Here is a 7,023-nt window from a genome sequence, read left to right as displayed (position 1 = left end):
CTTATTCAAGTTTATTATTCGACCAATCGCCGTCATCCAATCCGCCAGCTTGAATAATTATGTCAAGCTGTATATGATGCATCGGCTAAATTTGCGTACGACCACACGACCGTTTTTACGTTTTGAATAACAGTGTCATTCAACGGGGGGAGCATGTACGATTCCGCGCTAAAATCGAATTGTTCCGGGTCTTCCGCTTCGGATTTTACATCGTTGTAAAATCATCGGCCACCCGTAACAACGAAATCTCCTACCCGGTCCGTGTTGGTTTCGTGTTAACTTAAAGAGCGAAGAGCGCAACTTTCGAGCGCATTGTTATACACACGTAAAGGCCCTTTTCCGATTTTTGTCCGTCCTTCGACTAATCACGAAGAATGCTAATCCTTGAGTTGCCGCACGCGAGGCGCTTGAGGATTCGAGCTGATGGCATTGGAAAAGTGGCCATAAGTCAATCCGTGCGACCCTCACACCGTGTACCTTCCGCGAGGTACTTGAGGGTTCCGGATTCGGACACAGCGGGCCTTATGGCCCACTACACGCGGCGGCCAAGGGGTCGTAAATCCTCTTCCGCACGACGCGAGGTACGCTCGGGTTTCGCTACAACCCCAATAACCGTGTCTCTGGTTTTCGTCAAACGGACGAAAACCAGAGACAGTAAACGCACGTTTTTCCAGCCCTTGGTCTTCGTCACCGGACCTCGGCCAAGGGGCAATAAATTAGCTGCTAGCCACTTGGCTAGCACGGCTTACGTGGGCCACTTAGGCCTTCGTCGCGCTGCTCCGGGGTCCCATAAATCGCGCAATTTGGGAACTCTTCCTTATTTGACTTGAGGTGGGACTTCCTCCTCCACCGGTGAGGGCTGTTCCAGAAGATCCTCCGCCCTCAAGTCAAATTAACGAATAGGGATGGTTCTTCCCCCGAAAACGGGCCCATGGCCAAAAAATAGCGTCACCACCGAGGCGACGAAAAAGAACAGCGGACCTCGGGGCAGCAGATAGTCCTTAGATCTCTCCGAGAGTACATCGAGACTGCGGCTAGACTAGTCATTTACAAGTCGTTCGAGAATCGCTATCGTTCTCGCGAACAGCACGTCTCGTGTCGGAGACAAGTCTATTTCAATTACAAACCTACACTTGTACCTACAAACACCGTCCATTCGATTCCTGGAAATAGTTGCCCAAAGACAAACTCCGCCGGCAACCGCTTTGTATTTATTTGAATAAAAGTATATTTATTTCCGCGAGTAAATACGAAGACATAGTTCTTTTCGAGAACCCAACATACTCCGTCCCATTCACTCTAACAGCCACTGTTGCTTTTCTCCTTTTTAGGCCTTTTAGTTCCTATCTCAGAAACTAGATGGTCCAGGACCCAAAACTTTCTCTCGCTTCTAAAATTGAATCACCTCAGATACACCCTCAAGGGCTTAGCTTTCTCGCTGCTAAAAATATTCGACGAGGCGTATAAGTACCCCCTGGCGGAGAGAGCAGACTTCGAAAAAAGACTACCACAAGCATACGCTTAGTCGTCTCTACCCCAGCCTCAACGATCTTGCTCTCGGTGCGTGTCACTAGCACGAGGTCGCAGTCAGAGAAGCTGTCCCCATTCATTTAAAAAGTAGAATCATTGTAATGCCAAGTTTAATTATATCTCGCGATACGCAAAAGAAGAAGAAGACCAGACGCGGCGGACGAGACGCCATCAATTGAACCAGCTAAAGAAGCTATTTTTCGCCGTCAAACCAGGAGAAGGACCGAAGGAAGACACCGCCAAGGAAGCTGCACCATCGCCACCCATCGAGCCACTCCCCCTCCCAACCTGGAAGCTCACCCCCATTTGCCTCCCGAAAGCGAGCATTCCAGATTTTAGTCGAGCAGTCAAGAAAGACCCCAGAATTAAATTCTATTCACACAAGCTGTTCCCCACTCCCCTTCTAAAATAGGACAAACGTTGTAAATATTTAGCATAAGAATTTTAATTGTAAACTAGTTATAAGAGTACAGTTTCCGCTAATTCTCTATTTTTCCACGAATAAATCTTGTTAAAATGTCCGTTGCCAACAAATTTTAAGTAACCCCCTCACCATCGTTGTTCCGTTTTTGTTTCCTCCTCAGGCGAAATCTCGAACAAACCCGCCCTTACGCAGGCCTCGTTACAAGCTCTCCTACTGGGAAGCTTTAGCACGTAACAAGGAAACTTTTTCCGTATCGGTCCTAGACGATTTTCGACGTGATATCACTGTAATATAGACGGTTTCTAACAATATATGTCATGACCCCAAACTCGCTACTACTATTATTTACCGAGTTATTAGCAAATAATGGACGGATGTACTACTCCGTCGACAAAACTCTGGAAATTTTTCTAAGTCCCACCGCTAAGAGGAAACTTTTTCCGTATCGGTCCTAGACGATTTTCGACGTGATATCACTGTAATATAGACGGTTTCTAACAATATATATCATGACCCCAAACTCGCTACTACTATTATTTACCCAGTTATTAGCAAATAATGGACGGATGTACTACTCCGTCAACAAAACTCTGGAAATTTTTCTAAGTCCCACCGCTAAGAGGAAACTTTTTCCGTATCGGTCCTAGACGATTTTCGACGTGATATCACTGTAATATAGACGGTTTCTAACAATATATATCATGACACCAAACTCGCTACTACTATTATTTACCGAGTTATTAGCAAATAATGGACGGATGTACTACTCCGTCGGACGTTGGACGAAAATTTTTCTAAGTCCCACCGCTAAGAGGAAACTTTTTCCGTATCGGTCCTAGACGATTTTCGACGTGATATCACTGTAATATAGACGGTTTCTAACAATATATAACATAACAACAAACTCGCTACTACTATTATTTACCGAGTTATTAGCAAATAATGGACGGATGTACTACTCCGTCGGACGTTGGACGAAAACTTTTCTAAGTCCCACCGCTAAGAGGAAACTTTTTCCGTATCGGTCCTAGACGATTTTCGACGTGATATCACTGTAATATAGACGGTTTCTAACAATATATAACATAACAACAAACTCGCTACTACTATTATTTACCGAGTTATTAGCAAATAATGGACGGATGCACTACTCCGTCGGACGTTGGACCAAAATTTTTCTAAGCCCCACCGCTAAGAGGAAACTTTTTCCGTATCGGTCCTAGACCATTTTCGACGTGATATCACTGTAATATAGACGGTTTCTAACAATATATATCATGACACCAAACTCGCTACTACTATTATTTACCGAGTTATTAGCAAATAATGGACGGATGTACTACTCGGTCGGACATTGGACGAAAATTTTTCTAAGTCCCACCGCTAAGAGGAAACTTTTTCCGTATCGGTCCTAGACGATTTTCGACGTGATATCACTGTAATATAGACGGTTTCTAACAATATATATCATAACACCAAACTCGCTACTACTATTATTTACCGAGTTATTAGCAAATAATGGACGGATGTACTACTCCGTCGACAAAACTCTGGAAATTTTTCTAAGTCCCACCGCTAAGAGGAAACTTTTTCCGTATCGGTCCTACACGATTTTCGACGTGATATCACTGTAATATAGACGGTTTCTAACAATATATATCATAACACCAAACTCGCTACTACTATTATTTACCGAGTTATTAGCTAATAATGGACGGATGTACTACTCCGTCGGACGTTGGACGAACATTTTTCTCAGCCCCACCGCTAAGAGGAAACTTTTTCCGTATCGGTCCTAGACGATTTTCGACGTGATATCACTGTAATATAGACGGTTTCTAACAATATATATCATAACAACAAACTCGCTACTACTATTATTTACCCAGTTATTAGCAAATAATGGACGGATGTACTACTCCGTCAACAAAACTCTGGAAATTTTTCTAAGTCCCACCGCTAAGAGGAAACTTTTTCCGTATCGGTCCTAGACGATTTTCGACGTGATATCACTGTAATATAGACGGTTTCTAACAATATATATCATGACCCCAAACTCGCTACTACTATTATTTACCGAGTTATTAGCAAATAATGGACGGATGTACTACTCCGTCGGACGTTGGACGAAAATTTTTCTAAGCCCCACCCCTAAGAGGAAACTTTTTCCGTATCGGTCCTAGGCGAGTTTCGACGTGATATCACTGTAATATAGACGGTTTCTAACAATATATATCATAACACCAAACTCGCTACTACTATTATTTACCCAGTTATTAGCAAATAATGGACGGATGTACTACTCCGTCGACAAAACTCTGGAAATTTTTCTAAGTCCCACCGCTAAGAGGAAACTTTTTCCGTATCGGTCCTAGACGATTTTCGACGTGATATCACTGTAATATAGACGGCTTCTAACAATATATATCATGACCCCAAACTCGCTACTACTATTATTTACCGAGTTATTAGCAAATAATGGACGGATGTACTACTCCGTCGACAAAACTCTGGAAATTTTTCTAAGCCCCACCGCTAAGAGGAAACTTTTTCCGTATCGGTCCTAGACGATTTTCGACGTGATATCACTGTAATATAGACGGTTTCTAACAATATATATCATAACACCAAACTCGCTACTACTATTATTTACCAAGTTATTAGCTAATAATGGACGGATGTACTACTCCGTCGGACGTTGGACGAACATTTTTCTCAGCCCCACCGCTAAGAGGAAACTTTTTCCGTATCGGTCCTAGACGATTTTCGACGTGATATCACTGTAATATAGACGGTTTCTAACAATATATATCATAACAACAAACTCGCTACTACTATTATTTACCCAGTTATTAGCAAATAATGGACGGATGTACTACTCCGTCAACAAAACTCTGGAAATTTTTCTAAGTCCCACCGCTAAGAGGAAACTTTTTCCGTATCGGTCCTAGACGATTTTCGACGTGATATCACTGTAATATAGACGGTTTCTAACAATATATATCATGACCCCAAACTCGCTACTACTATTATTTACCGAGTTATTAGCAAATAATGGACGGATGTACTACTCCGTCGGACGTTGGACGAAAATTTTTCTAAGCCCCACCCCTAAGAGGAAACTTTTTCCGTATCGGTCCTAGGCGAGTTTCGACGTGATATCACTGTAATATAGACGGTTTCTAACAATATATATCATAACACCAAACTCGCTACTACTATTATTTACCCAGTTATTAGCAAATAATGGACGGATGTACTACTCCGTCGACAAAACTCTGGAAATTTTTCTAAGTCCCACCGCTAAGAGGAAACTTTTTCCGTATCGGTCCTAGACGATTTTCGACGTGATATCACTGTAATATAGACGGCTTCTAACAATATATATCATAACACCAAACTCGCTACTACTATTATTTACCCAGTTATTAGCAAATAATGGACGGATGTACTACTCCGTCGACAAAACTCTGGAAATTTTTCTAAGTCCCACCGCTAAGAGGAAACTTTTTCCGTATCGGTCCTAGGCGAGTTTCGACGTGATATCACTGTAATATAGACGGTTTCTAACAATATATATCATAACACCATACTCGCTACTACTATTATTTACCCAGTTATTAGCAAATAATGGACGGATGTACTACTACGTCGGACGTTGGACGAAAATTTTTCTAAGTCCCACCGCTAAGAGGATACTTTTTCCGTATCGGTCCTACACGAATTTCGACGTGATATCACTGTAATATAGACGGTTTCTAACAATATATATCATAACACCACACTCGCTACTACTATTATTTACCGAGTTATTAGCAAATAATGGACGGATGTACTATTCCGTCGACAAAACTCTGGAAATTTTTCTAAGTCCCACCGCTAAGAGGAAACTTTTTCCGTATCGGTCCTAGACGATTTTCGACGTGATATCACTGTAATATAGACGGTTTCTAACAATATATATCATGACCCCAAACTCGCTACTACTATTATTTACCGAGTTATTAGCAAATAATGGACGGATGTACTACTCCGTCGGACGTTGGACGAAAATTTTTCTAAGCCCCACCCCTAAGAGGAAACTTTTTCCGTATCGGTCCTAGGCGAGTTTCGACGTGATATCACTGTAATATAGACGGTTTCTAACAATATATATCATAACACCAAACTCGCTACTACTATTATTTACCCAGTTATTAGCAAATAATGGACGGATGTACTACTCCGTCGACAAAACTCTGGAAATTTTTCTAAGTCCCACCGCTAAGAGGAAACTTTTTCCGTATCGGTCCTAGACGATTTTCGACGTGATATCACTGTAATATAGACGGCTTCTAACAATATATATCATGACCCCAAACTCGCTACTACTATTATTTACCGAGTTATTAGCAAATAATGGACGGATGTACTACTCCGTCGGACGTTGGACGAAAATTTTTCTAAGTCCCACCGCTAAGAGGAAACTTTTTCCGTATCGGTCCTAGGCGAGTTTCGACGTGATATCACTGTAATATAGACGGTTTCTAACAATATATATCATAACACCATACTCGCTACTACTATTATTTACCCAGTTATTAGCAAATAATGGACGGATGTACTACTACGTCGGACGTTGGACGAAAATTTTTCTAAGTCCCACCGCTAAGAGGAAACTTTTTCCGTATCGGTCCTACACGATTTTCGACGTGATATCACTGTAATATAGACGGTTTCTAACAATATATATCATAACACCACACTCGCTACTACTATTATTTACCGAGTTATTAGCAAATAATGGACGGATGTACTACTCCGTCGACAAAACTCTGGAAATTTTTCTAAGCCCCACCGCTAAGAGGAAACTTTTTCCGTATCGGTCCTAGACGATTTTTGACGTGATATCACTGTAATATAGACGGTTTCTAACAATATATATCATAACACCAAACTCGCTACTACTATTATTTACCGAGTTATTAGCTAATAATGGACGGATGTACTACTCCGTCGGTCGTTGGACGAACATTTTTCTAAGCCCCACCGCTAAGAGGAAACTTTTTCCGTATCGGTCCTAGGCGAGT

Source organism: Halictus rubicundus, unplaced genomic scaffold, assembly GCF_050948215.1.
Source record: "Halictus rubicundus isolate RS-2024b unplaced genomic scaffold, iyHalRubi1_principal scaffold0143, whole genome shotgun sequence".
NCBI classification, from domain to species: Eukaryota; Metazoa; Arthropoda; class Insecta; order Hymenoptera; family Halictidae; genus Halictus; species Halictus rubicundus.
This window is presented reverse-complemented; position numbering follows the sequence as displayed.